The following is a 22,585-nucleotide window of genomic DNA, read 5'->3' as shown; positions in this document are numbered from 1 at the left end:
AAATTTGATTTTTGTGTTGTAGTTTTTGGCTTCTTTCTTTATCCTTTTGCTTTCTAGCAATTTACTAAATTGTAAATCTGTATTGATGTCTGTATAATCTGTCTTTGACAAAATGCAGCTTTTCTCCTGTTTGTTTTCTAGGCAGGCTATCTCTATGATTGGACACACAAAGAGGCTTTGCTTCTAATGGCACTGGACAGCCCTCACTGCACTGGGGTGGCCAGCACATGTTGGTTCATTCGGTCAGTGCCTCGAACATTTTGTTCCAAATGAGTTGAACTCCAGGAGAAACTTGGCTCTGAAGCAAAATCACAAGGCTTACTGTTCGAGTCTTAATAATGGGGAGTAATGGGACCAGGACTGGAGACAGACCCTTAGAAAGGCACCAGGAGTGCTGGGTGTGGTGTGGAAACTATCTCCTTGGGTAACATGGAGAGATCAAATGTGATCCCTTTACAAATACCAATAGGTTGGATGGGAGCCAGGTGTTGTGTTGTCAACAGCTTTGCATCTGAACTAGGGTAGACTTGGATCCAGGAGTATTCACTAAGGCAGAGCAAGAGCCTGCATCCTGCTCAGCGAGAGCACACAGACTTTAACTCTGCATGCACCAAGGCCTTGACAGGCCGGCAGGGCCTGCTGCGCTCAGCAATCAAATGTTGCAGAGGTCCGTTACTAAATCTCCCCAGCCCTTCTAACCCTAGAGCCGCCTCTTAACAAAGGGGGAGGGGAAAGCAAGCGACAATTGCTGTCCAAAACAAGGAAACTGGCCGTGGCCCAGAAATTAAAATCTGCTAGACTATGAGAGAATCGGATATCAGTTACTTTACAATTCAATACACAGGCTGTCTCGGGAGACATTGCTTACCTGAAAAAAAAAAACAGACAGGAGATGACTCAGATGTCAGGAGATAAGCAGCGGCAGGCAGTGCTGTTGGACAGGGGACAGGGCCAGGATCTGTGCGTCAGCCTGCCAGGTGCCACAGACAATGACTGGCTTCATCCAAATATTCTGATAGGACCCTTTTCACCTGAGCCAGAAGGACCACCATGCACTGGGGTTAAGAGGTTATCTTCTAAACCACACTCCCTCACAGTGACCCCCCTTCTCATGTACTACAGTCTTTCTCCAAGGACCCTTTGCTTCATTAAAGCCATTTACTATTGCCAGGCACAGATAGTTTCCGCAGGGGTAGGAAGCAGGCCCCTTTAATTAAATAATGATTTCTGAAACGACCCCGAACAGTGGTGAAGCTGAATTCACATCTTAAAACCTCATAGCGCAATTTTGTTTGTTTTTCATTTCAGCACAGCACGGTCATATCTGGTGGTTTCCACAATCAGCAAAAAAGAGGGTACGAGATCTTGCACCTCTTCTGGATCAGCTTTTATCTATATGATTTATTGTCCCATGTATCTTTTCATCCAGTCACACAGTTAATGAACAGCTAAACTCAGCATTTGCAGTTAATGTTATAATATAATAGTTCATATATTAGTAATTGTCTATAGATCAGTGCTTGTGGAATCTGGAAAAGGCAAAAAGCAAATAAAGCTTTCTCGGTTTGGGGGGTTTTGAATGAAAATGGTCTGTATCTGTGAAGGCACACTCTCCCTTTAAGGGTTCATACAGCTGTGTGTCTGCTGTTTGTCCAGCAGTGATCACCCCACACAAGTCATGTGATGCTCGCACAAGCAGGACAGTGTTTGGGAGGGGGTGAGACGGCGTGGAGGGGGTTGGGGTTAGGATGGTGGCTATTGCACTTGACTGGAACAAACTCTCTTGTCGGCAACCTCTGTCACCCTTGAACTAGGGTGTAAAACAATGGACTTTGGTTCTTCCTGATCTAAAACTTTCAATCCAAGATAAATCAGGAGTTTTCAAGGCTTTTAGGAAAACAATGACAGAAATGCAATCATTTTCCCTACACTACATGGGATTAATTAGACTGTGGTTTTGAATAAATTAAAAGAAAAATAATCTAAACACGCAAAAATGTCATTTGGATTGGGCTGCAGAACGTCATGAAATGTTCTGCCATACATTCACCAGGTCCTGATCTAGGGCTTCCAAAAAAAATTCCAGATGTAAGGTTTGAAATTTTTAATGTCATATGGAATATATATTCTTATATTAATACTACATTATGGGTCTTATTCCAAGTTTATGAACATTATTAGCATACCACTTTGCAAAGTCATTCACATACCTGAACACAGATGATAAAGATCTTTGTAGTAAAAATATGTGAGTGAACAGAGGCTTTTTCCGTAAAAAACGTTGTGTTGGTTTATCATCATCTAAAAATCACAAAAACCATGCGCAGAAGTAAACAAAACAAGATCTTAAGCCCCTGGCCCATCGCCAATAAAGGTCAAAGGAAATCATACCAACTGGTTGTTTCCGTGTGAAAATGAATGTCATTCGTTAGCCAGCTTCATTATTTCTTCCTCTCTTTTTTCACTTGGCAAGTCACTAATGGACGCATTAGTTGGTGTTCACTCAATCAAACCAATTAGGTGCTACTGGAATGATCAATTTACTCCTGGCCTGATAACATCATGTTTTTAACACTTCATTATTGTTCCATGGTTGCATCAATCTGCTTAAAACTTGGTGGTGTTGTGATGGTGTTAATTTTAGTTTTAGTTTTCTGTGTAGAACAACTGAAGTGTGACCTAGCAGCCTTGTCATCAATTCACCTTTCAGCTAACTTTGAGTTCTCTTGAATGCTTGGGAAGAACAAGATAAGATTAAAGGCACACATTTCTTCAGTGCCATAGGCCACAAGCTGAAACAGCAGTCTCAGAACTCTGCACCAAAAGCTACCTCTTTGTGTCAAAATGTTTCCAGTGCACCCAATCTGTTAACACTTTTAACATGCAGAGTAATTCCTTGCTTTCATTTTAGACCAGCTACCAGCACATTCGTGAACCAAAAGTGAAAAAAGTAGGAAGAACCTTTTTTTTTTCAAATCTCAGTCATAGAAACACTCTGCAAGACTTGTTGTTCTCACCCCCAAACTGCTTAAACTACAAGGGCACTTTGTTTTTTCAAGACTCTCTTTTTTGGGGGGGGTGTGCCTGTGAATGTGAGAAGAAGACCCACAAGCAGAAGTTTTATTGATTGCAGGAGGAAGTGCAGTCTGATGTTACAAGGAGCTTCCTGAGTACCCATGATGCCTTCTCCACTGACTGTATATGGAGGCCCTGCCAAGCCTCAGTAATCTCAGCACAGAGCACAAGACATAACATCTCTCCCTCTGTCCTTCACTCAAGACAAAACAGCTATCAGATAACACTGACTACCGTCTAATTCTCTTAAAATAACACTGCTGAGCTACGTGAACGGAACCAATAAGAAAAACTCATGTTTTGTATTAAAAATGTGGACCCCTAGTTCTTCAAGCTGGAATTTATCTTAAGAAAACCATAAAGTGTTAGCTCTCAGAAACCATCTCTGAAGAAAACCGCATCTCCTGTCCACATTGCAGTTTGAGACATTTAAGATTTGACTTTCGAACTGGTGAACATGTGTGGTATGTAACCGGTATGTTCTTCCCCTTTTGATTACATCCATACAGTTTGGACAGGAGTATGCAGGTCATAAATGAATGAATGAATCAATGAATTAAACTGGTTTTCAATATGATCACCTGTTACACATCTCCTTTTGGATAAATACAGGTAGAAGTGAAACAGGGCTGTAACTCAGAGGTTCTTTTAATACGTTGATAAACATGTGAAGACCTACAGTATAGGAAATTATATAATTAATTATTCTTACCACTGAACTTCATAGACATAAAAAGGTGTTTTTTTACAATCGATACAGCACTTTTGCAAATCAAGTGTTCAGATTGCAAAAAGCTTATTGACAAATGGCACATAGCTAGACACAGTTTATTAAGACCACTGCTACTGTTTCATTTTATTGTTTTGTTTCAACAATTTATTATCCCATATAAGCAGAAGCACGAATGGAGCTTTAATATGTATTCTTTAATGTCCAATAGTAAGTATATAAGGCACTGTTCTCAGACAACGACAGCGCTGCATTTCAAATAAGATGCACAGGCGGCAGTAATAATGCCAGACATGGTATTAAATTATTGTCTGCTTATTATTGCTCTTTACTGTGAAGGGCAGAAAGTTCAGTTCCAGTCCTGACTCAGGCTGTGAGGCTGTCAGGAGCCGTGGTGCAGCGCCGTCTGCAGATAATTAAACAAAGCAGACAGATGGGTTGATGAACAAATAGATGTCGTGGATAAAAGTGATAACACAGAAGAGCTGGTATATGCATGCAGCTTGTCTGACAGGAATATATATATATAGAGAGAGAGAGACTTGAGGTAAACTAATATATAAATTGCCACTTACTTAAGGTATCCTTGACAACCTTTCTTATAGAAGGAGGAGTAAGGTGGAGAAAGCAGGTGGGTTCATAGAAGGGGGCTGATATTCTTATTCATATTAACCCTCTGTGCTCCAAGGGTGCTGCTTAAATGAGGACAGTTCAGTCATTGGATGAAAGTATAAGGGGTTCTCACCTCCAAACTGCTTAAACTGCATTTCTCTCCACGTGCCTGTGTGTACAGATGGAAATACAGGGAGGATGATCGCCAAAGGGTAGAAGTCAGAGAACTTCCTGGCACTTAAGAAAGAGGAACTTAAGGAGTACAGAAGAATAAAGAAAGGAGTCGTGCTTCCTTAACCTGAAAACGGATGCCTTGCCAACAGCAGAAACTCCAGTTTCAACACATTGTTTTATTCATTATCTCTGCTGCTGTTTTCTTTACAGACGTGGGATGGGATGGGGATTCATTGAAGAGATCAGTGACTAAGGGGATGGATGGAGGGATCTTTCAGGCAAGATGGTAATGATATTAAAAGCCATTGTTTCTAGCACTTAAATCTTGAAAAGAAAAATAAGCTCAAAGGGATCGCCGCCCCCCCCCGAGAAAGATTCCTTAAATCCCTCCACTGATCTCCACCTCCACTTCCTTTACTAAATCCTTTAAGGTGTGACAAGCCACAAAACCCAACTCCCACTGAGTAGGGAGCTATTCTCGCCTTAGTTGTTCCAACAATACCCTCGAACCCTTTCACTACTGTTACCACAATTCCTCATCAGCCGATGCTCTCATGGGTCCAAACCCTGCTGGAGCCTCAGATCTCAGCCTACTCACAGGAATTCCAGCGCCAACGGTGACAGCCGGCCATCAAGATCACGACTACATGACAATAAACTGTCTTACAGCAGGGCAATTCTTTAAAAAGCCCAAAAGATGAGCCTCATCAGAACCACATACTAGGACTGCCAAGGGTCACCATGTTTGGCGAAGAAAACAGATTCTCGGAGAAGCCAAAACTTCTTTCTGTTACAGTTCTGCCAAGGTGCTCTAAAACACTGGCCTATCTCATCAGCAGCACCCTTCTCAAATCTACAGCACCTGGAAACCAGTTTTTACTCCCTTCCAAATGAGGGATCACCTATCCCTGCTAGACAATTCAGGCCAATGAACAAAAGGCAGTCATTCCCTGCTCTGCTATTTCTGCCCACCTTTTCATGAATGGATTTTCTCCCCTGGTCCCCTAGGTCAGTGACATAGTCTCTGCCTCTATTTAGTATGAAGATTTTTAGCATCACAGCATTTTTTTAAAGACGAATAAAAATTAAAATATAAGGCTGCTTCCAGACAGAAACAGTAAAGTTGCCTGAATCCCTTCATTAATCTAATGGCAAACATTCCAGTGACAGAAACATAGAGTCCCTGGAACCAAACCTGCAATCTTGTTACTAGTATGTCTCAATTGGAAAGTAGAACATAGTAGGTGTATTATTACACAAAAGAATCAGAATTAACATTTCATTAGAAGTCAAGACCTTTTCTTATTCATCCATGTCTTCCAATCATTCCTATATCACACCTTTTGTATTATCTGCCTAAATGTTACTAATTCCGGCTGTCTTAACTTGTATATACATGCATGTCCCTTTAGATGAGATAAAAACAAATGCAGCCATTCTTCCACTGAGGATGCTGGGAGGAGGAAAGGAATGGTTAAGAGATTTGAGCAGAGTCCGACATTCTTTTGTAGCCTGTCCAGCAAACCACACAGCCCCAAGGCTACTGACATTAACCGCAGTGGCAAAAGAAGTCCTGTGAGAGGAGGGGATGGCATGTCTCCTTCCTCTCACTACACACGCATCTTCTTCTCTGCCCCTAGGCTTCCGAAAAATCCGTACTTTGAAAAAGGAAAACAGAGTTTTCCATCGATGCCTTCTTCTCGCACTCCTGACTGTTTTATTTGTTTATTAATTTTAGCTGCCGGGGATACACTGGCCTTAATTCAAATCAAATATTAAACTTTGTCTGAATGAACAATCACATTATGTCATGGGCCTTGAATGAAAATGAGGATCTCTGTGGACTGATCTAATGTAAATACATTATATGATACGGAAACAAATAAAACCATAAACAGAGGAGCCAGACAGCATTATGAGTCTTAAGGTGAAACAGAATGCAAATCAGAGAACATAGCTAACAAACCATTATTTCACAACACCACTAAAGTTATAAAATGACTTTCTTGGTAAAACAAGCACCACAGGAATCATGTTATCCCTCAACAGACAAACAGGCTAACCTACATACTCATAAAAAACAAACTACTCCCAATTTACGACAGACTTTCAAACATATTTATGCTTTCTGATGATCGTGTTAAATTCTTCTGCCCTGAAGTCCTATGATCACCCCCATTGAGAAAACAGGTATGGTCACGAAACCTAGTATCATGCCATTATTTGTTTATTTACCCAAGCCTGATCAAAGGAAGTTATTTTAATTTAATGCAACAACCCTCTTTTATTCACCCTGGAATACACAAATACAAAATGTGGATAAGCGTGTGCACTGGGATTTATGTTTGGTTAAAGTGTGCCTGATCATAATAGAATGCTCTCGGAAACAAAAGCAGATCAACCTTCTTAGAGGAAATTAAAACACATTTTTCACAAAAGGCACAATTATTACAGACAATTTTTTATTACCTTTTTTATCATTTTTAAAATCTCAGAAATTAAATAAATGTAGGAAAGACTAAGAAAATACTTTCTTTATTGAACAATTAAGATAAAAACTAATCTTGCCTGCCATGTAATGGTATGATTTGTTCTGGAGTTTGGTTTTTGTTTTTATTTAAGCATACTTTTACTGGGATCCTATGTCACCCACACTGGACAGAGACATCAATAATGTGGGTAAATATAGTTTATATATATAATCTAAGTATGGTATCTTAAAAATTCAGACTGAATTTCTGACAGTAGTGAGAGTTGTCTCTTATACTCTACAACCTACGTACTGGCACTTTGCTTTGTTCTAAAATCTGACCAAAGAAGGACCTACAAAAAAAAAAGAACAAAAAGGGAATGGAAGAAAAATAAAGACAGACCCTCAAGAGCACGACAACGTGCAATCAGCCGATTCTGTGGTTCTGAAAACTGACGTCCCGGGACAAAGGAGTTGGCAGGGACCTTTGTCTCTGCGAATCTGTCCCCGTGACTGTCTCCCAGCTGATGTCATTTAAACAAGGGATGACAAAGAGCTCCGGGCCAAGCCTGGAGAGGAAGGCAGGACCCTTTGCGTGCCCCCAACTCCCCCAAAACAATACCCCCAGAGACAAGGGAGAGCCCCTCCACGCTGTGGATGAACACACCCAGACTCCCTTTTTAATATTCAACAGCTCACATAAGAGACCAAACAAAGGGATCCCAGTACTCACTTGACAGCAGAATGCATCCAACTCTTTTAATATTATAATTTCTGCTCTGTGCTGGCTCCAGAACACTTGGGAGTCAGAGAAATGTCACTGACACCCATTTTAAACCCAGGGCACTGGGCATTTAAATGAGCAGTGTCCTCGCTTTTGTTTTGTTCCCAGAAGGCCCCGGATTCATTTCGTCCACTGGTCCTGTTGTTCACTGGACTTGGAGGGTCATTTGATCCCATCATTTCACGACACAAACAAAGACAACAACTCTAAAACAAGCCAGTGATGCTAAGGAAACTGGTTACACAGGTGGAAATTAGTGCTAATCCGAATCTTGCCCACCTAAATTATCATTAGGTATCCAAAGCATAGGGCTTATCAAGGCCTGTAAAGTTACTTCTAGACATTGTGGTCTCAGTCTTGATATTTTCTCCAGTTGCTTTCTATACTTGCACCCACCAGCTACCTATTCTCAATCTAGACTCCAGCCTCTGCGCTGGAAGAGGCAAAAGCAGAGATTAAAACCGAAATGGGATTAGGGAGCCTTTCTGTTAGAAACTGCAGATCAGGATCTTGCATTATTTTATCAATTAACCTGTTATCATCTTTCCCATTACCTCCATTACCAGACTCCACAGCCAAGGTGGCATGTTCTACCAATTTGTTCAGCACTTTTACACTTGTGTGTGGAGATATAGACTTACTACGACAGCGTTTCAGCGCTACAAACCTCGCTACTGAGCATGGGCTGTGGGACGAGAGAAGCCCACGTCACTGTGGGAGGCAGACAGATGGGTATGTAAATGAGTAGGCAGTAGGCTCACGGTAATCAGTTCACACAGCTGATACAGCAGTAAAGCAATACACAGGCTACACCACATAAAAAACGAACATGATTCGTTTGGATTTCGTGGTTTGGAAATTCTGTCCGTTGCCGAAATTTCTGTGAAATTAACATTTTTTTGAAGGAAGTAAAATTTTTTTTAAAAGCGACGGAAAAACTAGCTGTTTTTTCTATTTATTTTTGCAGCAGTTTGGATGAAAAAAGATTACACTCTGCTTTTCTAAACACTGGCCACTGCACTATATCTATCAAAGGGCTTTCAGTCCATCTGTGCTGTTTTTCCCACTAAGAAATACAAAAGAATAAAGCAATTGATAGAACTCAATAAATAAATAAAATAAAATGAAGTACAAGAAAGGAGTTCAGTTTACAATAACAGTACTAATTTTTCCTGCTTTTCATTGAAAAATAATTGTAAGTCTGGTACCATGGTGTATTAGCGCTCTTGTAAAATAAACCCTGTGGACAAAACCGCTGCAACAATATGGAAGATGAAATAAGTAAGTTCACAATTATAGACATTCTTCAAAGCACAAAAGCCTGAATCAGCACACATAATCAATCCAACTACCTTTTGCTTAAAACTGATTACTGATTTTTTTTTTTCCAGATGGCTTCTTCCTTGCTTTAAGCAAGATTTCAGAAAACAGCCTGTCTTTACAAACAAATGGTATTTCTGCATATTAAGACCCCTTAAAATCATACAACAAAGTTTTTTTTTTTTAAATCTATTTAATTTGAGGAAGCTGTGAAGCTGTGTAAATATCTATTCTGGTTGAGGCCTGTCTCCTGCACACAGAACAAAACATGCATGACTTAAAATCTAAAGCTGAAGTTCTGGAACAAAAACATGGCTGCTCCTTTTGACGGCAGCAAGTCTTTATTTTGTGTGTGTTGTTTTGTTATTTATCTGGGATGTGCTAGTGAACCCCCCCCACACCCCCGCCACCACCACCCTTCTTTATCAGCCATCTGTCCTGTGGGAGCAGAGTTTCTGCTGGAGATTGGATGGGATCAGTGAAAAGAAAGGGGGAAAGAGATGGGGGATGGAAGGACAGTGGTTTTGGAGCAGAGGTTATGTGTCAGTGGCCTTCTTGCCTGACAACACATGGGAATCTAAATCCTGATATCACCATACAAAGAACAGCCTCCGCTGACACGGCACAAATTCTCTGAATGAGCCCTGAGCAGCACCGTTCCAGCAACCCGCTACTCTTTAAGAACAAAATAAAAACATACTAACTCAGCCTCGGAGACTGCGGGACATCGGTGATATTGCACTTAACTACAAGCCCCAGTACAAGCAAGAACAGAACTACTTTGGTCTACATGAGTAGTGATGTTACTCACGATGTTACTCTACATGAGTAGTGATGTTAAATATATGCAGACGAAACCTTTGTGTAATACTAATACCAAAACTTTCCATTTTAAAAAATGAAACTAAAGATTTAGCTTCCCTCCTCTTAAACTGTGAATCACAATGTGATGCCTGAAGAAACATCTTTAAAAAAAAGGAACATGCAAGAATCAAGGAAACATTTTGTAATTGTTTTGTAATTTGACTTCTTTTACATAAGATTACTCAATGGACTTAGACCAAGAACTTGAAAATGCACAAGCTTTGTAATATACATAAGGTGTATTTAAAGTCAAGTTGAAAATCTAGATGCCATTTGCAAATAATTTGTATACAGTATATGGCATGGGCTATTTTAATACCACATGTAAGCTAAACATGATGAGGATGCATTATTTATTTCCTTCAAAAGCAAAGACAGCACAAAGCAGGATCTTTAAAATAGTGTGCAATAGAGATCTCTTCCAAAAAGGCAAAGAGTTACAGGAAGACTGTTCTCAGCGAGCGCTCTTTTCGGCACAAAGACTCTTCGGTCTGTTCAAGCCCAGACAAGAATGCATGAGCCACTGTGGTGCTATTCCATGGATAAAATAAGAAGAATTTTTGCAAAGCCGGGCCAAGTTGATGATTTTTTTTGCTTTTTTTGCAAGAACAAAATCTCTCCCTTGTCCATGTTAAATATAATTAAAGGGCAACTCTGTCTGGTCTTTTGCTGGTTCACCCTTGTCAGGATGATCTATTGACACACTACTATGGGCTCCCTAGAGTCCTGCTGTCTGCTAACTGGGACAGTTCTAACAATGACCCACGCTGGACAGACTCTTTTCCAGGCATACTCTGAAATATTGTTCTATCTATATCTCACACGCTTTCACACGATCCTAAGACATGACAAAGGTCGTTTGGAACAACCGTATAGAGTCTGACTTGGGAAATAAATGTACCAGGCAGTGCCTTGGGGCTGTGTTTAAAACAATGTCATGAAAAAACAGGTGAACGAACATCCACACTAGTACTAGTTCAACACTAATATGGACGTAAAATTAAGGTCCTGGGCCAGCCATGGTTTTCTGACTACATCATCGAATTTCCTATAGCAATCAGGCAGGTTTGACCATTTCGGAGCCAAACAATATCTACAAAAGTCAGGTGTGGACTGGGGGAGATCATTTTCAATTTCTTTTGTACAGATGGTGGGGGAGGGAAGGTGAAAGCAAATTCAAACGCCTCTTTTCTCTTCTAAAACCACAAGACCTGTGAGCGGCACGTGCTAACCTTCAGCAAACACAGACGCTAATCACTGCCTTATAATTATGCCTGTGCTAAAAAATGACTGTCCAGATGGGAGACCTTTTAGGTAAACTGTACCATTGCCTATATGTTTAGGAGAAGGTTACCTATTGCCACATTACTCAGTCAATTTATGATTCCACTATTTCAGTTAATGAATCCACTATTTCAGTTAATGAATCCTTTGAGCTAGACTTAGTGTCATTCCGTTAGAAAAAGTCCACCTTAATCCATGCTTGGACTTCTGGAACAGCTTAGCCATATAATGGAACTGATCTTTTGAAGAGCAAAGTTCTGATCAATTGATTGATTTTCTTGTATCAGATTTTCTAAAGAGCTGAAGGTCTTCTTCTGTCTGGGAGAATTGTATCTGTCAGCTGCATTAAAGCTTCCAATCCCACCTCTGCATCTCAACTGACAGTGTAAACACTCTATTCGCCTCCAGCCATACCTGCTCAGACAATGCTGTGCTCTGATTCTTATCACTTACAAACTCTCACGTACAGAGACATACCAGGAGACGGGCACACTGCGCACTCTATTTTTTGTGCACCTAGGAAAAACAAAAGAGCATAAGCTCTCTGTTTCAGCCTTTCCCCTGCACACTAATTGGTTGTAGCATTTTGCAACTATTCTTCATGTAAAAGGTTAAATATAAAAGCAAAGCCCTGAGTGTAAAGGGATTTTAGTGTTAACTTTCCAACAACAACCCATTAGCTGTGTGCTACATAGGTCTAATATACAGTAGCAACAAAAGATTTCAGGTGAAAATCAGTATGTAGAATTGAAATCTATCAATGATGTAAGGGATGAAACACACTTATGAAAGAGTTCTATTATTTTCATAGAATCACTTTCTTTAAGTATTATACTTCCAGTTTTATTTTAAGTAATTTAGAATTTACTAGGACAGCAATAAGGTAATGTGTACAAAATATCTCCCATTAACACATTATTAGGTTTAATGACTCCTCCAAAAGCAAAAGAAGATTCTCTTCAGAACATTATCCATGTAGTTTCTGGGTAGCTGGTAGAACAACTGTAAAAGTTTCAGAACCGAGGTGCGAATTTGCGTTTGATCTCTGATGGGGAGATCAACTCTTACTCAAGCTTAGTAAAAAGGATTGCAAGTCGCCTTTCAAAGAATGTATCACATTCAGTACTGCTACAATAGTTTTAGAGTGCTATGTAGTGTTTTGAATAAAACTACATACTGTAATCTAGAATTATAATGAGTAATACGTAATACAGCTGCAGATCAAGTGTTGGCACATGGTGTTTCTAGAGTACATTTTTGTAGGGATTAATTAAGGGTTTTGCAAAAAACAGATTTGCAATCTGCGAATCCACCAACATCACACTTGCAAACACTGAATGATCAAAGACGATGACAAAGTCAATCTAGTGGTTTCCTCTGAATTTGCATTTAAAAAATGTATTGGGAGACACAAATGGAAGAGTTTAAAATTGAAAACAGGAGACACTTTCTTTTTGCGCAAAGACTGTGGGAGTTTGGAACAAGCTGCCCAGCCATGTGGTTGAAATGGCTGGATGAAATCCTTGGATCAATTAGCTACTGACAACCAAATGAGCAAGAAGAGCCAAATTGCTTGTGACCTTTCTTATTTACTGGCCACAGCCATGGAGAAATAATGTATATGGGTTTATAACGTGTAGACGTGTCTTCAGTTTTCATTAGATTCCAAGAAAGCAGTCTCGAGCCCCAATTAAAAATGAATTAGATGTAACAGACTTCCACATAGAGAGGTTAACAAGAAAAGGAAACAGAGATGTACATATTCACCAGGCGGCAGACAGAAAGACGTGAATTCGGGCACACACACACAATCCAGGAAAATCTCTCGCCGAGGGAAAACCTGGTGGTTACTGACCCAGTTTTAAAAAATCCAGTTCAGGTCACAGGAAACCAGCAGGCCAGAGCTGGCTGGCTAATGGGTAGTGTGTTCAGTAAGAGAGAGGAGGTCAAAACACACACCGTGCAATCATGGAGGCACAAGTGGTCCTCTCCTACAGAGCAGCTTGCTAAGGTTTTAATTTACAAAATAAAGACTTCAAGGAAAACAACACTGGCCATGAAGTACTCACATGTAAAGATGTAGCTGCGTACATTTATGAGCTGGGTTAATTTTGCCTAAAATGTAATCACATGGTTAAAAAAACAGAAAACAATTGCCTCATGGGTAAAAACAATTTGTGTGGGATGGCTCCCGTTGGCTTAGTATCACTCAATGTGTACTTAATGCTGCATCTCCAGGTGCACAGGCATTTGTGTGATAAATATTTGAAAGCCTGTGACATCCCACAAACTATCTCTCTCATTAAATAAACAAGGGACACCTTGCTGCACATGGTAATTTATCATTAATAATAAATAGTGGCAGGGAAGAAAAAACATTTCTATAAGTCACGTACAACTCCATGGCCTTTTCATTAAAGAAAAGAGCTGCAGCTGCAATAGACTTGACACACAGTCTGGTGGTGATAAAAAATAAGTGTTAAATATTTGTATAAAGAAAAAGCATGCGCTATATATTTATGAAAAGGGGGAGGCAGAAGGGGAAACTGAATTTATATTTGTACAGTGTAATTGCAGTGTGTTAACTCTAGAGAGATCACTCGCAAAGACCTCTGGTGTTTTCAACATGTTAATCAGGAAAGGCAATGATCTCTCTGGGGCTGGAACTGATTAACTTAAAGAGGAGCCCCGAATCTGCAAAGGCAGTCAAGTGACCAATCCCCCTTTTTCTGGTCCCCTTTGTCTTCCCATGCTGGCTAAGGCCTTCAACCGAAACAGCGGAGGCAGATTTCAACACAGCTGTGGTCCCCTGACACAGGGGGTAGCCCTGGTAACCTCGAAGCTTTCAGAAGAGCTAGAGTTAACTTGTCCCCCCCCCTTCCTCTGTCACATACACAAAACATATATACACTTGTACAGCCATCTCCCTTCCCCCCTCCCAGGGTATATAAATGGATTCTTTGCCCCTCTTTGCCCCCGCTTCTCATAAACTATATCCTGGTGCTTCCATTTGTCTTCTCCAGATACCCTTGAATGATCTGAGAGACTGTGGTCTGCTAGGCACCAGCGAAGGCAGGAGTCGGGGGTGGGGGCCGAGACAATGGGCTCTGATGAATGCTTGAACTTCTCTTCTTTCTGTGAATAGGATTTCGGTAATTGACAACCAAGAGTGGACGGGACCCAGGGGATAAGCTGGAGCTCTGCGTACGTGTCAGAGTGCGCTTGTGTGTGAGGAGAGGGCAACGCTGGTGTGGGGGAGATGGCAGGGAGGGAGCAGAGGAGGAGGAAGAGAAAAAAGGGTTCCAGACTCACCTTTTGGGGGGGAAAAATGGATTGGGCTAATATAAAACTTATATAAAATATAAAAAATATAAAACCCCTGTTAATGGGAAATAATGAAAAGGTAAGTTGGTCACACTGCATCACCAAGGTGTGTGGAACCTGAAGTACTATTATGGAAGATTGTTGTTGTTTGTTAACTGCCTGTACCTTCCCCCAAATCAACTGCAAATGCCCAGAACTCCACACACATCCATCGCCTCCTGTATGTTTTAAATCCCCAGAAAGCATTTTCATGACAACCTTTTTTTTTTCTGCCAGAGCAAGTGTAAGAGGAAAAGTGATCAAACAACAAGTCTTTCCAAAGCTAACCTAAAAAAAAAAATTCTGTATCATCCCAAGATTTGTCGCAGAAACCCTTGTTAGGTTAAGATTAATTGTTTCCTGAGCAGAAACAGAGAAGCTTTGAAAGAACAAACCCCTTTTTAAGCATTTCTGAAGGGGCGTCTGATGAAATGGCTCGAGGCAAGAAAACACAGACACACCTAATTTATTTTCCAAATCATTTATCAAGCCATTTTAAAGTGTTCGCCAGATGCCAAATCCCCCCCCCCAAAAAAAGTGTCACCCAAGCCGGCATTTCCTCATCTTGTTCAGAGCATGGCCATGTGTCTGTGTCTGTGCCTGTGTGTGCGCCTTTTCTAAAGTCCAAACACTGTCTTAAAAGTGATAAGAAAAAAACTGCCTCAGAGCAGAATTTCATACTTAACCAATTCCCCTGCTGCTGTAACGACCCCAGGAAGAAAGAAAGAGAAACGCACGCCTGCACCAAACAAAATCACAGTTTTGATGGGTCTGCAAAAAAAGCTCAGCAAATTAGCAGCGTATGTGGCAAATAATTAGTGTGAGGCGCTTCACACATGAACCTAACTGCTAATTAAAAATCCCCCTCTTAATTGACTCGCATTTGCATACCATTAAAGCTACAGAGCAATTAATGTTGAAATTGTTCTGGGGAGGTTTCCCCATTGCTTCTACAGAGAACGGTGGGACAAGCTGAAATTGCCCCGCTGATCACCAAGGAGCCGACGTGGAGTCTGGTGGGTAAATGTCACATTGTAGCAAAGACCCTCGCTCTTGATTGACTTTATTAAAGCACTATACCCTCTTTTATATCCCATTCAGACCAGGCCAAAATGACAATACATGCCAATCATCCTGTTTATATTCAGAGATATCCAGGATATTTTTCATCAATTAACACCAACAGATCTATTAAAGCTGGCCTTCGTCAGCGAAATTAAAGGAAATGTGATGCACTGCACTGTAAACCGAACTGAATTCAACTGGAGCCTGACATTGCATCCACACAGTTGACCTTTACAGTAAAAAGAGTTCAGAAATAAAATGTTTAAAGTTTCATTTCTGCTTGTGAAAAGAACTGGAAACAAAACATACAGCATATCATGTGCACAACTAAATTCAGGTCCAAGTACGTTAAAAACTACAGCGCTTTCAATTACATGAATATCCACCTCTGCTCTGTGGTAGTGTTTTACACTAATTGTTGAAACATGCCCATTTTAAACAGTATTGTACACCAACACAAATTAATTAACTGGAATTCACAAACGGCAGCTTAAGTTCTTCTTCCTGACCAACAGCATTTTGGTATGCTTGACAGGTAGATGTGCGTAAAGCCAGAGGCAGCTGTATACAGAGGATTCCCTGGTGTCAATTTAAATCGATGCCTCTGAACTTAAATAGCAGTCCTGGAAGTGTGGTGAAAGTGGCACAGAGGGTAATAACAATTGTTTGGGGATTTGCGAGGGGAGGCTGATTTGGCCTAGGTCAACAAACAGATTCTCTTTCCTCTGGCCTTATTAAATTATTCCACTCTGTATTTTTCAGCACAGGGACGCTGTAATAACAGGATAATTCCTTGGGTATCACAGCAATACTTAAAACTAAATAAATGTACAACCAGATGGGACAGGGATTACATTTTACATGCCCGAATGAATTATGAAGAAGCATCACACCAGATTAGTATGATTTCGGGGGGTTTTTCTCCCTCTCTCTGCCTCCAGATTTCTCCATTTTATTATCAACAGGATTTGAGTTGAGAGCAGCTGTATCTGTATTTAAAAAAAAGAGGTTACTGCATTTTCCAAAAATTAAATAAGAACGGATTTCGTTGTGGCCATTGATATGCAATCCTGACAGCTGTTCTGCTATCCCCAGAATGGATATGGCTTTTTGTCGGGAGGGTTTAAGCCCAATGTGCCTTGCATACGAAACAGGAAATACCCCATAATCCCTAGGGGTACACACTTCCTTTACCCTCAAACAAGCAGCCCATTCAACTGTGGATGGGAAATCCCACAGTGCATTGGGACAGTTACGGCACAGAAAGAGAAAGTTTCAGCTCACAGTCCAGCAGGCTCTGGAAACCATCCATAATTTAGAACATGATAGCAGAAACAAAACAGCAGGGCCATCAAAAACCAGACTACAATCTGAGATTCAATTTAATTTGTCAAACAGAAAAGAAGGTGGAGATTAGAGAGAGATCTTTTTTTTTTTAAGTTTTATATCAGAATTAAGATCCCAAATGTAATAAGAACATACAATGGGGGGGGAGATAAAATTGCAAAACGCTATAAATATCTTCACTAAATTAAAACAGAAAACAATAGATACAAATAGTGTAAACATGAAATTCAACAATGAAGAAACAGAAGATATTTCTTCTTTAGAATATTGTCAAGGTCTTATTGCCTGCCATTAAGTGCAATTTCTTTGTCTTAACCTTTTGGTACCACACCAATAAAGAGGAGTGACTACAGGAACTTGATTTTCCATTACGAAGAAACCATAAAGTCTGCTTTTAATGTCTAACAGGTGTGTGGACACGTTTCATTCATGACTTTCAAGACACTTGCATTATCAGCCACCTCTCCAGATAGGGAGTGACTGACACTATTGGAATTTGGTGTTGCAACTCCTTTCAGAAGCTCACTAATGTACATTTGTCTACAGGGTATCAAAGTACAGTATTCTTTCTAACACACACCTCAAGCAGGCCTCCTCTGCCAATACTCATTTGGTACTGCAAAGTGATACCAGCTGACAGCAGACATGACACCAGAATTGCACCTATTGATCTCAAAACTGCAACATAGAAAGATTTCAGGCCACAGCCTCATATACTTCTTTCCACCACTACATGCCAAATGTTGTAAAGTCACACCATATAGCCAGGCAAGTCTTGTGACATAACTTAAGATCAAACAACCCTGATACCGGAAACGATAAATGTTAGCCACCACTTCACGTTTACTGAAGCCAATGCTTGTTATAAAAGTCTAATATTGGCTTTATAAGTTAAGAAACCAGTTCCACACCCTACTCAAACTTTGAGATGTTCTGCTATTCTGCAGGTCTGACTCATTGCAAAACTTAAAAAAACGTAATCACAAGAGCCTGCATCTAGAGACTAAAACTGTGTAAGCATGAAATTGATGGCGTTTTCGCTAAACAGAAAGCAGCATAAAATGTAGAAGAATTTAACATTGGTTACATTGATAGGAGGAAAAATGTCCGTCTATTTGAGGGATTTTTGCAAATAACTCTTGGGCATGTGATGTTGCAATAGGAGGAGGAAATCTTACAGTGAAGAGTCTTACGTTAACAGGCGTTTCACCTAAAGGAGCCCAAAGGCATTTATCACAGACAGGCCAACACGTGAAGCAAAACAATCACAGTGAGTAAAACAAAGCCCCTTTCATTCCCAGGGGCCCTTGACTAAAAAGGATTTCTAGAGGAGACCAATTTGACGCCCACTAATTACAGCCCACCACTGACCAAACTTAAAAATGACTCACTGTTTGTAGAATGACTGACAGCACTGCAAAAGATTATAATACTTTATCATAAAATATATGGAAATATAAGCAGATACACAAATATAGCAATATGTACAAAAATGCATTGCTCAATTTGGCTCTCGGAATACTAACTGTCTCATCTTTCGAAACACCCAGATAGACACATTGCAGCCATGGGACATCCTGTCTGCCCTTACTCAATGTTACAGACAGTGAGACATCACATGCCGACATGCTGTCAGACGTTAAGAAATGCCCTAGAAATCAGTGAGTATGTTTGTGACCTTTCCCTGCAGCATATCAGATCAGAACAGAAACAGAAACGATTCCAGGATCCCTCTCTCTCTCGGACATGACACAAATCGGCCTTTATACCCCAAACTCCCAATCAAGCTGAGATCACTGGCTTACTCTGTGCTCTTGCATTTTTTTTGCCCTTTCTTTGAAAAAGCCAAAGACACTTATGAGGAAATGGAACTGAATTGTTTGTACTTTTTCAAGCAAAGGATTACAGTAAAGTACAATGGATCCGATCCAATATACCACCCCCATATAATGCAACTGGCCAGTTGCCAGCTGGAACAAACGACCAAGTTCATTATCTCACTAGATTTTATGGTAGGAAATTTAGGTACACCGCAGACACTCAACATCCAAATAGGGTTTTTTCTGTTTGTTTTGTTTTAGTCTGGTGAGCTGAGCTGTGTCAGTTCGTATGTTAAATATTTAACCACAGCTGCTTCTAAACAGCACAATAGTCCATCTAATTAGTCTGCAGTGTTCTCCAACAAAAAATATTAAAAGGCATCACACCTTTAGAGGAGCTGTGAATGCTGTTCCTAAGATCACGCACAAATAAAAAAAAAACTACACAGAAAAACAAAGGCAACAAATGATGATCCAATATCAAGTGTATTTGACTTTCTTTATCACACAGCAGGGTCTTTGAGAATAAGCAAGACTTTCACGTATCCCTTCAATGTGGGCAACGCTGAAAAAAAGTGGCCTTTCCTCAATGAAAATAGAAATTCCAATAAAATAATCTGTAAACCCGTCAGATAACCGTGGCTTTAAAGGAGAAACAAACTTTAGGAATAAAATTGAATTGGGACAAACAGACTTGTCATTTCACAGATGCAGATGGGACATTAACTCCCCCAGTTATGCCCCTGCACTAAGACTCGAATGTAGGATATATAACACAGTGCCACAGGACCCTTAACCTGATTCCTTAACCCCTGTAACAAAATAACTCCAATGACTTCTGGCCTAGAACAGAAGCCCCACTCCTCTTGCTGTGGGAATTTGGAATTCCTGTTTGTAAACATTTACATTTTGTTTGTATGACAGACCACCGAGTGCTCTGCCACCATCACACCCCCTAGTACTCATTTCCCAAAAGCAGAAGTAGTGAGGGGGAGAGGAGGGGAGAGGGGAGATGAGATGGGGGGGTGTTGTGGGGGGGGGAGGGAGTCAGTGAATGTGAACCATTGTTAGAGCATATTATGTTTCGACCACAATACTCCTATCCCTGCTTCATCAACTCCATTCAAGTGTAACAGTTCATGCAAATGAATGTGCTTGCCTTTCATTAGAAAGGGGAGGGGGGGGGGGTCTTTATTTGATTGGTTTTATTTTGGGGAGGAGGGAAAAGCACTCTGCCCTGATCCCACTACCCACCCCTGTTCACAGACTTAATCCCCCTCTAACCCTGCAGATACAATTGGACTTCTGTCCTCAAGCTGGTAGCAGAGAGCTCAATGTAAAAGTCAGGGTTACATGGGCAACAAAGCAGTTAGAAGCTAAATAGATGTGAAGATGTGAGGGAGAAGTCCCATACTATGTGTTTGTGTTGTGTGCTGGGATGTGAAGTACAGCCAAGAATTCCACGGCCAACATACACGACACTGTTTATCCGGGTATCTCCCATTCCAAATGAAACAAAAGCATTCTCAAAGAAATTAGCATTGCAAACTAGAAAATGTTGATTGTGTGAATACACTGAACACAAGAAAGATGCTAGGTATTGCTTCTGCTTTAAGAAAAAACTTATCTTTAGCCACACTTGGACAGAAACTGACCACAAGTTATTACTCACACTTTTTCTGAAGCGCAGTTAGATTATCAGAGAGTATATGTGCCTGCTGATCTGTACCACAGTCGCTGCTATAGAAACCGCTGAAGTGAACTGTACAAAACAGTCAGAAAACACTCAGAGCGCAATTTCCTTGGCCCTGAAAGTGGTCACTTTGCAAAATAAAAACAAACCTCTTTCTCAGAACATAATCAGGGGGCCCTACTCCCACCCCCCAGGCCTTCTCTTCAGAGAATACAATAATAAAACCAGAACAGTTATGTTTTCTTATCGTAGACTTCCAAAACAGACATGGTAATCCTTAAAAATATAAGACACAGTGGTCCTAGTGTTGCAGGTAGCTAAAAAACCTGAACTTTTGAAAAGCATATGCTTCTCATTCTGAGAAAGTTCTTCATTCTGTCTCTTAAATGTGATATTTGATTCTTTCAAATGTGTAGCTAATTAAATGCAGACACATATCTTGTTTGGCTTACATATGTCAGATACTGTGAAGTATGCAAAAGAAATAAAAAGTAAATATGTTGTTCTTTTATCGTCGCCTTAGTGGACTGTTTTGGCATTTAAAAAAAAAATCAGCTTACACATACAGAAACTTTTAAGGACATTAATGGTGTTTTATGTCTTCTGTAAGTTTTTAAAACATTTTTTGTGGCTGAAACATTGACGTTTTATTTTCCCCTCGGACAATAGAGAGAACACAATAAAATGAGAAAATCACGGGATTCTGGGATTCTACAGTCAAATAGAGGGTTATGTGGGGCAAATAACCTCTGTGAGCTATCTATTCACCACGTTGTGTTAAACTAACACCGAGGTTCAGGACTTTCACCGAGCCCTCGTGGCAGACACAACATTTGGCATCTTTCCCACCAAAAAGCACCGCTGTTGACCACCCTCCGTGAATCCAACCTTTGCTAAGTAGCACATCATTAAGCGGGGATGGGCCCGTCATTAAAAACACATTCACCTCCGAATACCTGAGATTCCGATGTTAAACATTTTCACATTTTCAAAACATCGCAAAAGGGCGAAAGGCAATGCAGAACTCGGAGAAGAGGGAGAGGAGTAAGCGGGCAACAGTAGCACCTTGCAGAGGGAGGGTGAAAGTGGTATTTTTTCCATGCGAAGCGTTTTCAATGAAAATCTCCGTTGGTGTTCCTGATATAACATAACCAGCTGTCAATCCTCTTATCTCTTGAAATCTATGGAAAACCCAAACAAACTGTGCTTCAAGAAGAATCAAACTCTGATTATTATTAAAGGCTACTATTAGAATACATTCATTAATGCATACTTCTTCATATCAGATAGGCGTCTGTGTTTACCGCGGATTTGAACACTCTAAGAATACGAATGCGCATAAGAAGACTTTCACACCTACTAAGACAGGCTACTACACAAGCAAATAATGGCTTTATAACCGTAAAGGCGTTTAGTTATTCTTCGTAGCTAATTAGTAGCCATATGTTAACTTTAAATTAGGTCATTTCAGTTGTCGCCCGAATCTTACTGCTTCATCCGTTTCCCATTGAAACGTCATGAATGGTTACATAGTACGCATTTGTTTTTCAATGTTTTGGATTTTCAGTACCTAACAAAAAACAAAAATACTCAAAGTGACAACTGTTTGTTACATTTGATAATGAACTTCACCACAGCTTGCGCCAGCACACACTTTTAATGTTGTCAAGTGACCGCGCTAGGTGTTACGGTGTCCCGCAAAAACAACATCCCGACTCGCACCCGTCCCGGTGGCCAACGGCGAAATATCTTTTTTGCACAAATGACGAGAAATGATTTAAGCCCCCATGGTTTGATTCTTCTCGGCTAAAGCGACGAACACAGCACATCGGACCCATGCACTACGCGAGGAACGTGGAAGCCTCCGACGAGAAAAAAAAAGTAATACATTCCGTCTAGCAGGAAGAGCTGAAGTTCTGCACTGCGGTGCAGTATTGTTATTTAGTTAGGAACATTTCTTGATACGACTAAAAAAGCATTAGTC

General features: G+C 40.5%; 1 protein-coding gene across 1 annotated transcript in view; it reads right to left on the bottom strand.

Annotated features, from left to right (window-relative positions):
* skia (v-ski avian sarcoma viral oncogene homolog a) overlaps window positions 1-22,585 on the bottom strand; it is a 91,045-nt gene that overhangs the window by 66,836 nt on the left and 1,624 nt on the right. The gene's annotated exons all lie outside the window — the stretch shown is intronic.

This window comes from Lepisosteus oculatus, chromosome 25 (assembly GCF_040954835.1).
Source record: "Lepisosteus oculatus isolate fLepOcu1 chromosome 25, fLepOcu1.hap2, whole genome shotgun sequence".
NCBI lineage: Eukaryota > Metazoa > Chordata > Actinopteri > Semionotiformes > Lepisosteidae > Lepisosteus > Lepisosteus oculatus.
This window is presented reverse-complemented; position numbering and strand designations above follow the sequence as displayed.